Raw genomic sequence first — 20179 nt, 5'->3', positions numbered from 1 at the left:
TTCAGTCAGATGGGAAAATCTATGTTTATTCCGACGACATTGCTTTCATTGCAATGGCACATGACATCCACTGTCTTTACAATATCTTGCAAGCATATCTATATGAACTCGAACATTGGCTGGATGGGTTGATGTTGAACCTGAATACCAATAAATGGGCTATTCTTGTTTTTTTGTTGAGTATCCTGTGCACATATCTTTTAATTATAAGCTCCAAGATATCCCACAAGTACAATTATTGAAATACCTTAGAGTTATGTATAATAAATATCTCAATTGGCACCCTCACATTGCATACACTGCGACAAAAGGAGTACACGCAATGGGCGTGTTGCGGAGGTTGAGCAGCTGTAGATCAGGTATGAGTAGGAAGGCCCATTTGATGATATACCAAAATGTATGTCCGACCTGTGTTTGAGTTTCGCTGCCTTCTTTAAGGGGCGAAGCTCCTTAAAGCGGCACCCGTTCGTCCCTTGTCGTAGTGCGTAACCAGTTTTACATTTTTACCTGCAAGGTGGTGCCGGTGGGAGATTTCTCCTGTGCATTGTTGAACAATAAAAAATTCGCAGCGTTGCGTTAATTAAAACCGAATTCTCCTGTCTCTCATTCCCCATTAACAGCAATTGGCATGTACATTGAGCACTACCTGACAAGAAAGGGTTGCTACGCTATACTCGCTGGGCGTAATTTCCTTGGTTTTAGAAAGGTTTGGCGAGCGTTGGGCCGCAGTACCATGAATGCAGTCAACTAGTATATACCGTAAACTCGAGGGGGTTAAAGGTGGGAAGTAGACACGAAGCGCAAGCCTTGAAGAAAGTGTGCGTGTGCCACCTTTCGTTTAGTCTTTGGAATGTCCGCGGGATGGCGGGGCTTCTATATGCGGAATATATAATGAAAAGATGCGAGATGGTGGTACTTGGAGTGTTGACTAGATCGACGAACGGACTCACAGACAGATGCATGGACGGACGCACGGATGGCTGCATGGACGGATGGACGCATTGACGGACGCAGGGGCGGATGTATGGATGAACGCAGGGACGGACGCTTGGATAGACGTGTGAACACACGAACAGATGCACGTACAGACGGGCGGATAGACAGACCGACGGTCACACAGATGGACGCATGTACGGACGGAAGCAAGTACGAATGAACGGACCGATGCTTCGCCCCACTCTCTATCATTCACTTTGTGGATAGGCTGCCTTTTCTTTTTTTTTTCTGGTGCGCCAGCCTACAAGCTTTGGCCGCTCGTTCTATTGGAAAGAGAGCCTTTACGGCTCTTCTTAGGACTTCCCAAGTATGCTGCTAATGCAGTAGTAGATTTTCGTTCGAACTCGGAATACGGTTAGGACCAGGTTCTTGGTGGCGAAGCAAAGCCGGGTTCGTTGCTTCGCGAGGAGGATCACAGCCGTTTTCGTGACTTTGCCCCGGAATATCCCTTCCCCGCTGGACGTTTTACAAATAGAACTTTGTGTACAAAGCTATTTACAATGCAGAAATGTCAGCAAAAGTATGACCCGCAGTGGGGCCTAAGGAGTGTGGCAGCTTGGGCTAGTTGGTATGGCATGACGATAGTTATAGCGCGAGAACAAAACGACGACACAGAGACAAGAAGGACACGAAAGACACGAGCGCTAACTTCCAACTGAGTTTATTGCGCAGAGCACGAAAATATATAGAGGAGACAGTGACCATGGCACAAGAGCAGAACATGAGTAAGAAAACCAAAAACAAACAACACAAATACAAAGGCACTGAAAAACAGCAAAGAAAAACCTAGAAGAAACCGAACCAGAAAGGTAAAGCTACCTGCTCGCACCGAATCCTTCGAGGAACCTGCGTTCCTTCTCGGACTAAGCCACGGAGGGCTTGCTAATCCAAGGCACCTGTTCGCGTTACCTGACCGCACCGAATCCTTCGAGGAACCTGCGCTCCTTCTCGGACAAAGCCATGGAGGGCTTGCTAACACAAGGCACCTGTTCGCGTGCCATCTGCGCAGCCTCGACAATGATCCGGGTGCTTACATCTCTGTGTTTGTACAACGTCGCTGTTTCCCCGAAGAGGGGAACACACTTGCACTCAGTGCAGTGCTGGGCAAGAAAACCATCTTTCCCGTTTTTAACATTGTTCGCGTGCTCTCTCAGCCGATCGTTCAGACACCTTCCGGTCGTTCCGACATAACAAGCACCACATGAAAGGGGGGTCCTATAGACGACTTCCCGGGAGCAGGCCGCATACCTGTTTCGATGTTGAACTCTGCAATCTGTTGATGATTTCTTTTTCAGGGGGTTGGTAGATTTGGTGAGGCTGATTAATTTGAACGGTGCTGAGAACAGGACATGAACTTAACACGTTTTTCGATTTTTTTAGCCTATGTGATATCTGGTGTACGTATGGAAGCACGGTTATCCTTTCACGTTCTGTATCCGTGTTGATCAGATTCTGTCGCGTCCTCTGCTCCGCCTTATTAGACCGCAGGATCGCCTCCGCAACAGACGCGATAAACGCCTCGGGGAAACCTGAAGCCTTAAGGTGGGAAACTTGAGCTTTGAAGCTCGCAGAGATATTGTGGGCGCAAGACCTATTTAAAGCATTCTCAAGGCAAGTTCGTGCTATGCCTCGCTTAACTATCTTACTGTGAGCAGAAGAAAAGGAAAGTAGAGGTTTCTGCGCGCGTGGTTCATAACACCAACAGATGTGCTGTGAGCTAAAAACCAGATTTAAATCCAAAAAGCGTAATTTGTCATTATCGGGCATTTCATGTGTCACCACAAGAGGCTGCAAACAATTTTCGAACACGCCTATAGTTTGAGTGGCCAACGAGTGAAACATAGAAGACTTACAATTTAGAATAACCAAGAAATCATCCACGTATCTAAATATTTTGACGACATGCGAGGCTTCTAACTTTTCCTGCAGTTTTTTGCCCATTTTTGCCAATAGAAGATCACTGAGTAGAGGTGCTATGCATGAACCAATTGAAACACCCTTTTTCTGCAGATAAATGCAATCATTCCATTGAACGAAAGTAGACGTAAGATACAGCAAAGCCAGGTCAAGAAAATCCCGCGAACTAATGCCAGTTTTTAATTGGAAGTTCAATTCCCCGAAAATTTCCATGTTATCCCTTATACATTCTAGTACCTCATCGTGAGACAGAGAGTAGTATAGGTCCTTTATGTCAATTGAAAAACCGAAAAGATTAGATTGATTTGACTGTTTGAAAAATTCTATCAGAGCCTGCGAGTTTTTGATCACAAATGGGTCGTCAATCTTTAGACACTTTAGATGGGTCTGAATAAACAAACCGAGCTGCTTTTGCCACGTACCACTTTCTGTCACAATGACACGGAAGGGCATGTCAACCTTATGTGTTTTGGCAGAAAAAAACATGCTGAGCCCATTTTTGTCACTTTTGCTAATGTGCTGTGCTAACTGTTTTAACTATAGTTTGCGACACATTTCCCTGGCCTGCGTTTTTACCCTATCTAGACGAATGTCGGTACAACATTTGAAAACAGATTTGATAGCTGTGACTGCCTTTTGCAGGTACAAGCAATTAGGAAGAACGGCGAAACCACCCTCCTTATCTGACGGCACGACACAAAGTTCATTGTCTCTAAGAAACTTGGTCGTCTTCCGCACCCGAAGGCTGTTGCTGGTATGCTTACCCCGTAGGAGCAATCGAGTACACTGCAAACCGCCTGTGGTCACGTGAGCTCGCCAGCCTTCGTGCGCAGCGCCCAACTAAGCCTCGGCAGTCAGGTGTCGTCCACTCATGCAGTGACGTCGTCCTCCCAGACTACGTCCACAACACCCTCGCTCTAGGTCCGAAGTTCGCCGTCGACCGAGGGAGGTCCGCACCCGAGCTTCTTTCAATAGTGCGCTCTGTGGCTGGCCACGCTTCACCTGAGGATTCAGACAGGTGCATCTCAGAAGGCGTTGACGTGCTCCTACGGGGTAAGCCTACCAGCAACAGCCTTCCGGTGCGGAAGACGACCAAGTTTCTTAGAGACAATGAACTTTGTGTCGTGCCGTCAGATAAGGAGGGTGGTTTCGCCGTTCTTCCTAATTGCTTGTACCTGGAAAAGGCGGTCACAGCTATCGAATCTGTTTTCAAATGTTGTACCGACATTCGTCTAGATAGGGTAAAAACGCAGGCCAGGGAAATGTGTCGTAAACTAGAGTTAAAACAGTTAGCACAGCACATTAGAAAAAGTGACAAAAATGGGCTCAGCATGTTTTTTTTTTTCTGCCAAAACACATAAGGTTGACATGCCCTTCCGTGTCATTGTGACAGAAAGTGGTACGTGGCAAAAGCAGCTCGGCTTGTTTATTCAGACCCATCTAAAGTGTCTAAAGATTGACGACCCATTTGTGATCAAAAACTCGCAGGCTCTGATAGAATTTTTCAAACAGTCAAATCAATCTAATCTTTTCGGTTTTTCAATTGACATAAAGGACCTATACTACTCTCTGCCTCACGATGAGGTACTAGAATGTATAAGGGATAACATAGAAACTTTCGGGGAATTGAACTTCCAATTAAAAACTGGCATTAGTTCGCGGGATTTTCTCGACCTGGTTTTGCTCTATCTTACGTCTACTTTCGTTCAATGGAATGATTGCATTTATCTGCAGAAAAAGGGTGTTTCAATTGGTTCATGCATAGCACCTCTACTCAGTGATCTTCTATTGGCAAAAATGGGCAAAAAACTGCAGGAAAAGTTAGAAGCCTCGCATGTCGTCAAAATATTTAGATACGTGGATGATTTCTTGGTTATTCTAAATTGTAAGTCTTCTATGTTTCACTCGTTGGCCACTCAAACTATAGGCGTGTTCGAAAATTGTTTGCAGCCTCTTGTGGTGACACATGAAATGCCCGATAATGACAAATTACGCTTTTTGGATGTAAATCTAGTTTTTAGCTCACAGCACATCTGTTGGTGTTATGAACCACGTGCGCAGAAACCTCTACTTCCCTTTTCTTCTGCTCACAGTAAGATAGTTAAGCGAGGCATAGCACGAACTTGCCTTGAGAATGCTTTAAATAGGTCTTGCGCCCACAATATCTCTGCGAGCTTCAAAGCTCAAGTTTCCCGCCTTAAGGCTTCAGGTTTCCCCGAGGCGTTTATCGCGTCTGTTGCGGAGGCGATCCTGCGGTCTAATAAGGCGGAGCAGAGGACGCGACAGAATCTGATCAACACGGATACAGAACGTGAAAGGATAGCCGTGATTCCATACATACACCAGATATCACATAGGCTCAAAAAAATCGGAAAACGTGTTGGAGTTTGTGTCCTGTTCTCAGCACCGTTCAGATTAATCAGCCTCACCAAATCTACCAACCCCCTGAAAACGAAATCATCAACAGATTGCAGAGTTCAACATCGAAACAGGTATGCGGCCTGCTCCCGGGAAGTCGTCTATAGGACCCCCCTTTCCTGTGGTGCTTGTTATGTCGGCACGACCGGAAGGTGTCTGAACGATCGGCTGAGAGAGCACGCGAACAATGTTAAAAACGGGAAAGATGGTTTTCTTGCCCAGCACTGCACTGAGTGCAAGTGTGTTCCCCTCTTTGGGGAAACGGCGACTTTGTACAAACACAGAGATGTAAGCACCCGGATCATTGTCCAGGCTGCGCAGATGGCACGCGAACAGGTGCCTTGTGTTAGCAAGCCCTCCGTGGCTTTGTCCGAGAAGGAGCGCAGGTTCCTCGAAGGATTCGGTGCGGTCAGGTAACGCGAACAGGTGCCTTGGATTAGCAAGCCCTCCGTGGCTTAGTCCGAGAAGGAACGCAGGTTCCTCGAAGGATTCGGTGCGGGCAGGTAGCTTTACCTTTCTGGTTCGGTTTCTTCTAGGTTTTTCTTTGCTGTTTTGAGTGCCTTTGTATTTGTGTTGTTTGTCTTTGGTTTTCTTACTCATGTTCTGCTCTTGTGCCATGGTCACTGTCTCCTCTATATATTTTCGTGCTCTGCGCAATAAACTCAGTTGGAAGTTAGCGCTCGTGTCTTTCGTGTCCTTCTTGTCTCTGTGTCGTCGTTTTGTTCTCGCGCTATAACTATCGGGGGCCTAAGGCTTTCATGCCAGTGTCTAGCTGGCAAGTTCTCTAGCAAAAAGACCCCTCGTATTTTCCCGGGCGCTCCTTTTATCCCCCCCCCCCCGGCCTCGTTGCCCATAGCCCTCGTCAACACGGGACAGGCAGTTCTATAGAATGAGCAGAGTAGGCAGAGGAAGCTGCAGGGCGCCGTTTCTCGGGAACGCGTCAGGCAAGTGAGGAACGGGTTACCATGCTGCGCCGGTTTCGTTTCTCGGGAAGACGTGTCACCAAGAAGGAACAGGGGGGGGGGGGGGGGGGATGTCCCGCTGAGCATGGAGCAGTGTTATACCTTGAAACACGAATACCAACCCTTTTATGTGGCTTTAACATTCTAACTGTGCAGAGTTTTTTACGATTATGGGAAGCTTCCTTTCACCCTGATCAATTTTTCAAATTTCCAATGCTGACTTATTTTTTTACGTGCATTGGCCCAGATTTCACATACCACAAATAGTATTCGTTCAATCGTTACTTAATCCTCTAAATGTACAAGTTCGTGATCTGCTTCCTTTAACTTTGCAACAAATTTCTCCAGAAATCATTTACCATATTATCTTCCCAACTCACGCCAAGGTGTCACCTACAGGCATTTTAAGTGGTTTACTGCCGAAACATTTAATTACTCTGCCAACGAATGTCATTATTGCAACAGACGCATCGCAATCAGATGAAAAATCAGGCGTTGGAATATTTTTTACTGTACTTGATGTGTCGTTTTCACTTCGCTTACTAGATTTTTCTCGCTGTCTTTCTGGCTGAATTTATGGTAATAATGTTAGCTTTGCGCAAGGTAAATACTTCGATTCCAGTCATAGCAATCATAACTGACTCATTATCAGTGTGCTCTTCTCTGTGCACATCCGGTTTCTCACCCATACTGAAACTTTTTAAGTAATTAGTTCTCTGTCATCTCCGAAGTATTCATTTAATCTGGGCACCAGGGCACAAATGTTTGCTGTTAAATAAAATGACAGATTCTCTTGCGAAGGCATTGCTTTCGGCACCGATCATTCCTATTTTCCCGCCTTCAGTACACATTGCGGTGGCTCGATTTCGCACGCTTAAAATCTGGCAACATTTATTAGACTCTGTACTGACGGTTCTCCGGAGTACAACCACTTGTTATTTTCCTGGAGCAGTGAACAGTCTAATTCAAGGATGATGAAAGTTGTCACAAAATTTTGTTGCCGCGTTACCTCCCTCAATTTTTACTTGTATAGATCAGGTTTATTGAATTCATCTATGTGCACTTACTGTAATCAAGAGGCAACGATTAGTCATTTTTATTATATTGTCACCGTTTCCATTCATTCAGAAAAAAGCATTCTGGCACCTCCTCTTCAAGAACTTGGCTTGAAAATACCAGAACGTGCTCTTCTTTCTTTTGGAGCTTCTACACTGGGGTACAGCCACAGGGATGTTTTATTCGCAATTCAGGAATACATCACTGCGATTAAACGATTTTATGGCTAAATTGAGGTCTCACTGTGCTTTTTTTTTCAAATTCGCAATTGACATTTCAAACCATAATAAGATAACTAGCGTTTTTTTTGGAATGAATCAACGCAGAAACTATCGGGCAAATTCACCTTATAATCGACCAATCCCCTCCTTTGGGTACGAGCTATGTGCAGAGGAAAACAACAACGACTCTGAGCTCGTGACCACCTTTAAGCTTTTATTTACACAGACCTGGTTTTGTTTCTCCCCCCTCATATCACTATTGCAAACAAACAGAAACTATAGAGCACTTGTTCACAGAATGCCGCAGGTGTCAAAATTTAAGGTAAAGTTTTTAACACCAGCTTTGAAAAACATGGGCTTGAGCTGTCTGAAACGGTACTACTCTCCCTAGGGGCTTCAGCGCTAGGTAATTGCAACAGGAACATATGTGGAGCGATATATGAATATATAAAAGAATCAAGACGGCTACCGTGCTAATCTCACAAGTATATATGTACTCATTACTTATTTTTTGTCATTAGGCTATTTATATATTCTTGCTGTATATTTATTTATTTCATTTTTTATCCTTATTTTTGTTGTATTTTTAAAGGATTCATAATAGCCTGGTAGCACGTACAACTAAGCTTTTCGTTCATATAAAAATTCTTTAGGCACCCCCTCCTCTTTGTCCCCGAAATCCCACTGCCACGCAATTTATGACCGATCCCCAGTGGTGGGATGAGCCATTCCTCTTCGGTCCAACCAACGAACAAACCAACGAACCAACCAATCAAGTCATTACATTCAGTGTTCTGGACATGAAATAAAGGGGCATTATAATACTGTCGACGAGGAAACGAGACCCCGCGAAGCAGGTTCACCTTGAAGACGATACACAAAGGCAAGATACCAGAATTTGTACCCGGGACTGACTGTGAGGCCCTGGTGGCCTCACAGAGGCCATCCGAGGTGCAATTGGTGCGCATCATCAATATACTTACACAGCACTTCGTTTTGAGGCCGTCTGGGTTGCTTTGCCGTTATCTTTTCCAGAAACGAGACCAGCTTCTGAACGAATCCGTCAAATTTTATGTGATAGCCTTGCAAATCTTGGCAGCAGACTGCAACTTTGGCAACGTAGACCCCACAATGGCGGGAGAAGTGTCAGGTGGCAGCGCTGAGGTCCAATCTCAAGCAACGAGTACGAGGCTAACATTGGAAGTCATGCTTTGAGACAGACTGGTATGTGGAATCCACGATTCTCATCTTCAACAACGGTTCCTAACGTAGACCTACGAACTCGTGTTGATGGCTGAATCAGCAAAAGACAAGCAGAGGCAGATACAAGGCAGTCAGCAGCTGGCTGACACTTTCGGTGTAAGGAGTCAAAATTTTCGAAATTGCATGAGAAGCAAGCCGCCTCAGTGGTTCTGATATCTAGCTGACCATAGGGCCAACAAGTGTTTTTTTTTTTCAAAAACGCTCTGTGTAATATCTGCCATAAGAAGGGTGACATCGCCAGAGCTTGTCTCTCTAAGAAGGCTAAAGCAGAGAAGTACCAAGGAAGCCATTGTTCAGAAGAGCAAGACGAACTCTTAGAAAAAGAGGACGAATGCCTCCTTACAGTTTTTCACACGAAACTACAGATGACAACCACACCTAGGTTTGTCGTGACAGTTCTACTTTCCGGTTAGCCACTCAAGATGGAAGTCGACTCGAGAGCGGCGTTTTCGGTAATAAGTGGAGCGACTTTTGCTCGCTTCTGGCCTCATGACGCTCCCGTGCATAAAGAACGCAAGCTTGCTTTCAGACATGGTCGGGAGAATGTCTAGACATAATGGGTTCCGTGCTCATCGATGTTTCTTTCAAACACAGCAAAGTTCAGCTACCATTGCTCGTGGGTGTAGGAGTAGGAGCCAGTTCGAATTGGTTTGAAAAACTGGGAGTTACAATGCATGAACTCAACAATCTTACTGGAAGAAGCATCGAAGACACCTTAGTCATGTTCTCTGCGGTTTTCGACGATGCTCTTACTAGAAATTCAGGCCCGCCTGTGCGCATCAACCTGGCTGAAGACGTGACACCCAAGTTTTTGAAATTCAGGCAGGTGCCATTTGCTCTTCGCGATGCCGTCTGTTAAAACCTCGACAAGCTCCAGGATCTAGGCATAGTTCAGTCCATCGCCGGCTCGAACTGGGCTACGCGCGAGGTAGTGGTGAGGAAGAAGAATGGATCTTTGGGGTTGCGCAGGGACTAAAGAAGCGCTGTGAATGCGAGTATCAAACCAACTGCGTATCCTTTGCCAATGGCAGCTGAGTTGCTTGCAACTCTTCGAGGTGGACAGATATTCTTGAAGATTGATTCAACACAGGCTTATCAACAACTGCATGTCGACAAGGCCACGTCAGAGATGCTTACCATTAATACAGGTAAAGGATTGTACATGGTGAAGCGGCTACCATTCGGCGATCCAGCATCACCGTCTATATTTCAACGCTTTATGGACACTCTGCTCGCTGGACTGCCAGGCGTTTGCGCCTATTTCGATGGCATCCTCATCATGGGAGCGTCAAATGAAGAAGATTAGACCGACTGGAAGCAGTTCTTCAGCGTTTGCAAAATGCAGGCCTTAAATCCAACAAAGAAAAAAGTGCATATTTGGTGTACGTGAAGTACAGTTCTTGGACTTTTTATAAAAAGCTCTAAGGGGTTGAGCCAACGTCTCAAAAGGTCGAAGCAATAACGAGTGCACCACAACCAACAAACAGGGCGGAACTGTAATCTTTTTTAGGAATGATAAGCCTTTACAGCCGGTTTTTCTGCGACAAGGCATTCATTGCCGAACTTCTACATCACTATTGGACAAAGAGGCTAAGAGCCGATGGGAAGCTCCGCACAAGGCTGCTTTCAAGACGCACTACATAAATGTACAGTCCTTGCGCATTACGACGACTCTCGTTCGCTTATGCTGAGCTGTGATGCCTCGCCTCGTGGCTTAGAAGCAGTACTTGCACAGCTGGACGGGAACGGAAAAGAAATACGAATAGCCTTCACATCAAGAACCCTCGAAAAATTCGTGACAAATTATTCTCAGCTTGACAGGGAAGGCCTTGCAATTGTATTTGAAGTCAAACATTTTTACCTGTATATTGCCGGTCGGCATGTACTCATCATGACTGACCATAAGCCACTTCTTGGAATCATGTACCCTAACAAATAGATTCAGCAAATGTTATGACCGAGAATGCTTCGTTGGTGCGTGATTTTGAGTGCCTATGATTACGAGTTGGTTTACAGAGAAGGGAAAAGACACCAGGGGACGTGTTATTGATTGGTGGATTGCGAAAACCTCCCCTGACTGCTGAGAAGACAGCCAGATACAATGAAAGACCTCACACGTTTTGAAGTTCATCATGGCCCGGGCTACAAATGGGATCAACGGCATCAAGCAAAGGCACAAGCTTTCAACCGTAGAAGATTCGGGTGCAAGAACTTTCCACGCACCGTGGTTGTGTGTTATGGCGCACACGAGTCGTGATTCCTACGGAAGCTAAAGAGGAAGCGTTGGCTTTGCTCCTTCATGCAAATCACCCAGGAATGACTACTATGAAACGTTTGGCTCGCAGTCCCTTGTGAGGTCTTGGTTTGGACGCCGACATAGAGTCGAAGGTGTGATCATGCGAGACATACGGACATATGTCAAGTGCACAGCCGCCTTCCTTCCGCGGTGGCGATTCTGTAGTGGTCTTGCCCAAATGAACCATGGAAGGTCGTTCATGTTAACTTCGCGGGGCCAGTCAACAACAAGAGTTTTTTTAATCGTAGTGGATGCATTCTCCAAGTGGCTAGAAGTAAGACAAGTTCCGTCACAGTCTACTTCCACGGCAACGGTTGTGCTTCGGTCACTTTTCGCCACTTTTGGTATACCGCAAGTCATAGTTTTCGATAATGTAACGACATTTGTTTCATCCGAATTGCGGCACCTCTTCAAGGTGAACATGATCAAGCACATATATCAGCTCCATATCATCCGGTGACGAATGGGGAAGCGGAACGTACGGTGGCAGAAGTGAAAATGGTTCCCAAGAAAATTCGACAGATCCCACGTACCTGCAATCAACGTTATGCTAAGCATGCGGAGGGAAGGTGACCATGTAGCAATTTTTGATTGAGCCACACGTCATGAAATGACTCTAAACATATGTACACATGTTGCACGCACAGATATATGTTGAACAGTTGCACATGTTTATATAACCAGTTATTTGCACTTGCGCGACGATGCACACTAGAACATGCATATTAGCAACACCGGGAGCTCATATGAAGCGCCGATGCTTGCGAGAATGCTGGCCCTGGACTCTGCTACATAAATCCACTTCAGCGCAAGGCAACTAACATCAATTCACGTCAACTCTACATGATGGCTGTATATCAAAGGAGTAGATATGTAATATTTATAAAATTGGAAAGACAGCAGTGTAACTATTGATGTTTGACGAAGATTAGCGTCTATTTGAAAAGTAGTTCCGTGGTAAAATGCTTCAATGCCACGCAGAATACTTGGGTTCGATTCCAGCTGGGACCCTTATATTTATTCTTTGCATTCGTCTGGTCGACGCTACTGATGCCGGTTATTTAATAACGCTTGCGCATTAAAATTGCCCATAAGTGTTCTCATCGTTCCTGGGTAGATACTAAGTGTCAATAACCTGTGGTACATACCCGCATACCAGCGGCATATACCCGCCCGTGGATAGACAGACAGACAGACAGACAGACAGACAGACAGACAGACAGACAGACAGACAGACAGACAGACAGACAGACAGATAGATAGATAGATAGATAGATAGATAGATAGATAGATAGATAGATAGATAGATAGATAGATAGATAGATAGATAGATAGATAGATAGATAGATAGATAGATAGATAGATAGATAGATAGATAGATAGATACGCTCAAAGACATTGAAGTTCGCTAAGAAATGGTTCGCTTCGCATTTAAAATTGATTGGTGGAAGCCTTTTTTGTCGGCTATCGAAGTTTCTATACAAGCAGCATACGACACCACACATCACAACGCAGAAAAGTCTTGCAGAGCTAATGTTTGGAAGGCAGCTGCCGTCCCACCTGGATGTGCTACACCCGCGAAAACTTACCCGAGAGGAAAAGGTGAATGACATGACAAAACATAATGCGCCAGGCGACAAGGTGTGGGGGTAAAAATTTTCTCAATAACTCCGCCTGGCTACCACTGTAGTATTTGAAGAATGCGGCAAACGGTCATTCGTAACGGTAACTCAAGACGACAGGAGGCACAGGTGTCATATGTAGATCATACGAAGAAAAAGCACATGGATATTGAAACCACCATTCAAGAAACGCCATGATATTGGGGGCCAGGAGACAATTCTCACGAAGGCAACCGTCAGACAGATTATGCACCTGCAGCGGTTGGTTCGCCTGCTAGTGCGTCCGCGGAGCAGGCCTGTGAAGCAGGAACGCCAGAAGAAACACAGCCCATCCAACGCCCGGGAACCGGTCCTGACTGTATGCCACGCAGCCGCTATGTTCGTATTCTGAGGCACCAGAGAGACTGAACATGTGAAAACACCGACATAATATAAGATCACTAGAGGATGGAAGTATTATGTATTCGCTAGAGCACATGCAAGCGAAGACGAGGAGAACGAAGTGGCGTGGCCGAGGACTCTGAGCTCGTGACCAGGCTGCTGCATAGTGTTCTGGACATCAAATGAATGGGCATTATCACACGTACGCCTAACATACAGGTTTCAGAAAGTTGCATCAGACTTATTTCGCGAAATTATGAAAAAAATACACTTTGAAATGACGTCATGTGCGGATATTTCGGCACTAAGTTTTAAAATGAAACTTTAACTTTGATTTTCTCCGCTAATAACAAACTGTGGCACTTAAACTAGTGACACTAGAGTTCTCAGAGTACAGTTTATCAACCAAGTCATTCTTTCACTTTGGTGTCCCTTTAGGTCAGACATCTAGAAAATACGCATATTCGCAAGAAAACAATGTATACACACAGGGTAGGTCTTCAGAGAAATGAGTGAGTGAGTGAACAACATTATTCTCTTTCTGCATGTTACTGGGCTGGGTTTCCGCCTAGAAGTCGGCTGAGAGACCATGTCTCTCAGCAGCTTCCTTGGCCTGCTGGATCACCCAGAGTTGATTACCTAATTCTGAGCTGAGCAGCGCGGTCCACCAACGCTCCCGAAGGTCCTCATGGGAGGCCGCGTCTGTCGTATTACCAATTAGTGCTGGACACTCCCAAAGAATATGCACTATAGTGTGGCCCTATTACCACAATACTTGCACAAATTGGTCATGTACAACTCTGGGTAAATGTGTTTCATAATTACGGGATCAGTGTAGGTGCCTGTTTGTAATTGCCGCCATTTAACGGACTAGGCCTGGTGGAGCTTGGGGTGAGGTGGGGAGTATTCCCGTCGTTGAAGTCTATATTGTTCAGTAATGTCGTTGAATTTGGTAAGTCTACCCCCCCCCCCTCCATCTCCTCCACAAGCGAGTCTATACGGGTGGTGTCAACGAAGGACGTGACCCGGAACATGAGACCTCGAGCCGCATCGTGCGCCACCCCTTTAAGATTGACCTCCGTGTGGTCTGCGGGTGTCCAGAGAATGCATGCATTTTGGTCGTCAGAGCAGGTTTTGCCATTAGTAAGGACTTTCAACGCCACTGGATAAATCCTATCATTTGCACAATTTCGGACTGCTGTTTGTGAGTCACTGATATACTGGGCATTGGTGTGAGCTATGGCAAGCTCGATAGCAACCTGCTCTGCCGTTTACACCTAAATTGTATTGATGAAAGCCCAGGTTATGCATTTGTGCGTATAGTCTACAACCGCAGAAACAAAACGGCGATAGTTTTGATAACGTGCTGCATCGACGAAGACCACCTGCTTATTGCTTCCATAAGTTCAGAGCATAACTTCGGCTTCTACTGATTCTTATACCTTTGTTGTGCTCAGGGTGCATGTTCTTTGGCAATGGTGGTATCACGAGTTTAGTGAGAATTTCGCGTGGTATGTCGTATTTGATACCATGTTGTGCGTAGTAAGAATTGCCGAGACTGTCGAGAATTTGGCGACCTGCTTTCGTATTGCTCAAGCGCTCGTACTGCGAGATCTGTTGCCCCTCAATTATTTCTTCAAGCGTGTTATGAAGGTCAAGTTTAAGAAGGAGTTCCGTGCTGATACTGTGCCGAAGCCCTAGCGCCTGTTTATAAACTCGTTTGATAAGCCCGTTGAGTTTAGTTTCTTTTTCCCGCCACGAATCACCGATGGTAGGCAGCGACATAAGTAATGTGGCTGAGCACGAAGGCAGGATAAGCCGAAGTATACTACACTTCTTCATTCCGTGATGCTTGTTACTTATTATTTCATTGAGTCGCATCATTTGAGCAACCTTGGCTTCCAATTTGCAGATTGTCTCACCATTTGTGCCTTTGCTTTCAACTAGAAGTCCTAAAACCCGTATTTTATCGACTGTCGGCATGATGCGTCCATCGGCTGTCTTCAGGGTAATGTCTGTGTATGAGCTTGTTGGACTATACTGTTTGAGCGGCCTGCCTCTGAGTGTGGGGCGGTATGAGAGCAGTTCGCGGACTTCTCCGCCAAACAAGAGAGCCCTGTTCCGCGTAGGTGTTGTTCCACTACGTTTACCGCTTCTTGTAGCCGTTCTTCTATGAAGCCGTCGCTGCCATCACATGTCCAGAGGGTAATATTATCGGCATATATGCTGTGATGAAGCCCGGTAATCATGGACAGTTTTCAGGGCAAGCCGAAGAGAGCTAGGTTGAATAACATAGGAGATATCATGGAGCCCTGTGGAGGTCCTGCGCTTCCTGTGGGTATCTCAGATGATGTGAGTGCGCCCACTTTGACTACAGCTTGTCGGTTTGTAAGGGAGTCGCGAATATAGCAATACGTTAGAGTTCCGAGGTTTAAGGCGTTAACCTGTTGAAATATTAGACTGTGTGTTACGCTATCCAATGATATCTTAAGATCTAAACCTAGTATAGTTTTGGTTGAGCCGGTTGTGGTGTCTATGATTTGGTGGTTCCAACGAAGCGTAGTGCCCTGACATGAAAGGCTTCCTTAAAAACCTAACATAGTGCACGGAAGAACGTCACTGTCATTGAGTTAGTCTGTTCGTCGAGCTAAGAAGACGTGCTGCATGAGTTTGCTTACGCAAGAAGTTAGAGAGATGGGTCTAAGGTTGTGAATGTTAAGTGGCTTCCCCGGTTTGGGGATAAGAATAATCTTGGCAACTTTTCATTGTGTGGACAAATGTTCTGTAGTCCAGCATGCGTTAATGTAGTCTGTAAGGTGACAAATAGATGGATCATCTAGGTTACGTAGTGTCTTGTTCGTAATAGAGTCATAACCAGGAGCGCATGTGGTTATAAGGCGGTGAAGTACGGCGCGAATTTCTGCTTCTGAAAATTCCTCGTCAAGAGTTACATTTGTCTGACCGGTGTAATCTAGGTGTTGTTGAGGAGGCGCTTGGGAGATGTGTGTGTTTGCTATCTCTCACAAGAGTTTTTCTCTGTACCTTTGTAATCATGAATGATCTTATTGATATTCTGGCGGTGGACTGTTCTGTTGTTCTCAGGGTCTAACAGATGACGGAGAAAAAGCCACGTTTTTTCGAAGCCTATTTGCTTGTCCATGGAGTTGCAAATTTCATGCCACTGTTGCTGGCTTAATTCTTTAGCATATGTTTCGATCTCTCTGTTGAGAAACGCTATACGTTTCCGAAGGTTCCTGTTTAATTTCTGAGGTTTCCACCACTTTTGGAGTGATTTTCTTGCTTCCCACATATTTAGAAGTCGGCTATCAATTTCTTCATGGTGGGCTTCTAGGGGTACTGTTTGTGTAGCGTGATCAATGTCCTGTTTGAAAGTGTTGGTTCAGTGTTCTATATCATCGATGGGTGAGACATTATTTTCTCGTGACTTGCGGAACTTGCTCCAATCGACTAGCTTATGATGTTTTCCTGCCGATATGGGAGGGCCTCCTTCGATGTGGATATCTATGATGTAACGGTCACTACCTAAAGTATCTAGTTTGTACGCCATGTTGTTGTGGGCGCATGTTTGACGAATGTGAGATCGGGTGTAGTGTCCTTGCTAGAAATGGTGCCGGCAAGGGTAGTCACGCTTGGATCTACGATGATTCTCGGGGTAGTTCTCTGCTGTTCGAGGCTAGAACGGGAGTATTGCGGACGAAGACGTACCGAGTCAAATACGATGGCACAGACACGGTATGTGGTGCATGTGGAGAGAAGAAAACAGCTGAACATTCGATAATGTTCTGTAAAGTGCTCCACCCTATAAGTAAATAAATTAATCAAAATGCGCAGGCGGAAGGCCGAGCGCCGTCAGTGCTGTTCTAAGAATCGCGACTATGTGGTGAACAAAATTAGACCAACCGGCAAGAAACTGTCAACGTAGGGATTTTCCACTATTTTGAGAGTAGCTAAGCTTTTACTGTACCTTTATCCGACACAAACGAGTATACGCAGATGGTGCGAGTGTGCACTGTGTTGATACCAGTATGAAAGGCGCACTGGTATTTTTGGTTTTCTATACCATCTGCAGCCAATTCAGTGAAGCGCTAACCATTCATACACTTCGTTTTCCTTTTTCATATTGCAGCCAAAAGTGGCTCCTTCTCGTGTCTGGGAGACCCTCTCACTATGCGAAGCACTGCTTATGCAGTGCACGGCTATGGCGCTGCCAGCCGCCCATATTTAAACCAGCTTCGGAGGCACACCTGTATCGCATTCACATAGAGCCCCATGCGACAGCGTGAAATTTGTTAGCCCAGACCGAGCAGCAGGCAACTTTTATCACAGCAGCTAGACAAAAGAAAAAGAGGAAATATGCGCTTACCGAATTATTCAGGCTGCCTTTCCGTAGCATTCAATGAAAAGTACTGCACAGTGACTCGGAGCGCACACGCTCGATCAATGCAAAAACGTATCGCCAATGCAGGAACGGTCCATGTGTAACAGGTACACCTACGTCAATAGCCGCAGAGTACTGTGCAGGGCGTACGGACCATGTACAATCTTTTCATTCAACAAAGCAGGTCGCGAGGAACGCTTCGGAGTGATATGCAAATCCGGGGTAGCGCTGAGGTGGTGCGGAGCCCTAACCGAAGTGGAACAAGGTGTGCGCCGCGGCGGGCCACAGTGAGCGCGGATACGTCCTATCTTTAGCGACTTTGGTACGCGTTGAGGTGGCCGCGCAAAAAATAGGTCCCCGGGCCTCTCGCCACGATGCAGGTTTGTGGAGGCGAGTAACTTGCGCGATGACGCTCATCTGCACAAATGCCTTGCATTCTTTTTTTTTTTATGGCGCTAGCTTCTAGCGGCATACGTTCCTCCCCGGCGGTTACGGTTCGTTTTCAGTGTGAAGCATTTGTTAGCGAACTTCGACGACTTTGAATCTATCTATCTATCTATCTATCTATCTATCTATCTATCTATCTATCTATCTATCTATCTATCTATCTATCTATCTATCTATCTATCTATCTATCTATCTATCTATCTATCTATCTATCCGCCTTCGACTTTTAGCTCTCCTGGCCATCTCGATAATCGGATAAGCACCAAAATTGGTATAGGACAACATGAGTATATGACGAGCATAAGTGATTAGTCAACATGATAATCATGACATGTAAGTCATGACTCATGAATGTCATGATTTACACGTCGTGGTCTTGCTGCTTTGGCAGTGGTTTCGTTCACATGACATTTTCCGAACTGGTATGGTATGACATGACTGCATGATGTGACAGGCTCTAACGTGAAAATTATGGTATGTGTGTCATGTAAGATCATGAATGCCACGCTCATGATGCGCACGCGGCTGTTTCACTAGCTTCACACATACCACATCTGGTATTACGTGACGTGCTTGGACGAAAGTAAATGACACGTCTAGACATGATAATCATGATATGCGTCCCGTGTAAAACATGACTACATGCTACGTTCCAGCGCGCTGACGGCCGTTTCGCTAGCTTCACATGTACCAAATTTGGTATCACTAGACGTGAATGGATGACGAAGGTAAATGACTGGTACTAACATGATAATCATGACATGTGTGTCATGCAAGAGCATAACTACATACCCCGCTCGTGATGCGCTCGCGGCCGTTTCGCTAGCTTCACATATACCAAGTTTGGTATTAGGGGACGCGAACGGATGACGAGGCTAAATGACACGTCCAAAGATGATAATCATGACATGAGTGTACCCAAGGAACCACGGATGTCCGCTGGCTGTCCAATTCTGAATACAAATGTCCGGCTGTATGGATATGCAACATAGATAGCCAATGAACGTGGTGTGAAAATCCGTGTCCCGTGTGGCTGTTTTCTGGGCGGCCGAAGTGTGTGTCCGACCGGACATTAGGTATTAAACGTTGACTCGCTGACCATATAAAGACATGCCAAGGATATCTACATTTGCTTATCAATTATTGCAAAATTAGAATGTAGTAAAAATAATATATATATATATATATATATATATATATATATATATATATATATATATATATATATATATATATCTGCAGAATCCTGGACGACAATCTTGTAAAGTTCATTAAAAATGCTACTATAAAATTAAAAAACTTTGGCACAGCATTTGATCCCAGGATGCCAAATTATTTTGCTTCCTGAGAAAAAACAATCTGGTTGATTAAATATTGTAACGGATATAACAACCTCACAACCAGGACGTCCTATTTACAAGGTTTAATAAGGGCGAACTTGTGCCCAAGCCAAAAGAACTACACAGTAGCTGGGAGAAAGCAGCGAACGCTCGTCGTCCTCTTCTTCTCTTCTTTTTCCTTGGCCGCTGCTCGGTAGCAGCTCGTGCACAGGCTGGGCCGGCTCGTGCCTTCCGGCGGGCTTCATGAGTCGTAGCGATGCCGTCAGCGTTCCTCTTTTAACAACGTCTGCGTTGTACTGCGCCTTAACAATTCCTCGTGGCATTATCCCCCCTCTCAAGCGGCATCGCCCCGATGCTTGCGATGAGGCTGTTCAGTACTTTTGTTTTTTTTTTTTTTTTTTGTGTGTACAAGTTTGTAAAAATGAGGTTGCAGTACGTCAAGGGAGTGGGGTGGCTAGGTTTGGAATCGGTCGTAGTACGGTTTCATCCGTACAATGTGTACACGCTCCGTGGGATTGCGTCGCCTCGAATGCAGGTGGCCTGCAGGCTTGACTTCGTAGACGAGGTCATTGTGTCGCTGTACTATCTCGTAGGGGCCAAAATACCGGGAAATGAGTTTTTCGGAGAGGCCTCGTCGTCGTACTGGAGTCCATATCCACACTTTGTCGCCAACGTCATATCGCGTGTCAAGTCTTCCTCGGTTGTAGCGGTCGGCATCGATGCGGTGTTGGTGGCGTATTCGGTATCTTGCTAACTGGCGGGCTTCTTCCGCTCTTTGTAGAAAGTCGTCAAGATCGGGGGGGTAGTCATCTTGGTCTATTGGTAACATAGCATCCAGTGTTGTGGTAACAGCACGACCGT

At 45.5% G+C, this 20179-nt stretch overlaps 1 protein-coding gene across 1 annotated transcript in view; it reads right to left on the bottom strand.

Moving 5' to 3' along the window:
• LOC119178755 (uncharacterized) overlaps window positions 1-17825 on the bottom strand; it is a 70006-nt gene extending 52181 nt beyond the window's left edge. The window contains exon 1 of the mRNA XM_037430000.2: window positions 17517-17825. The gene's annotated coding sequence lies outside the window, so the exon portion shown is untranslated. The remainder of the gene's footprint in view (window positions 1-17516) is intronic.
• Between the last annotated feature and the right edge of the window lie 2354 nt (window positions 17826-20179).

The sequence above is a fragment of the Rhipicephalus microplus genome, chromosome 2 (genome assembly GCF_043290135.1).
Source record: "Rhipicephalus microplus isolate Deutch F79 chromosome 2, USDA_Rmic, whole genome shotgun sequence".
Classification (NCBI taxonomy): Eukaryota; Metazoa; Arthropoda; class Arachnida; order Ixodida; family Ixodidae; genus Rhipicephalus; species Rhipicephalus microplus.
Note: the sequence above shows the minus strand (reverse complement) of the source record. Positions and strands in the feature narration are given on the sequence as shown.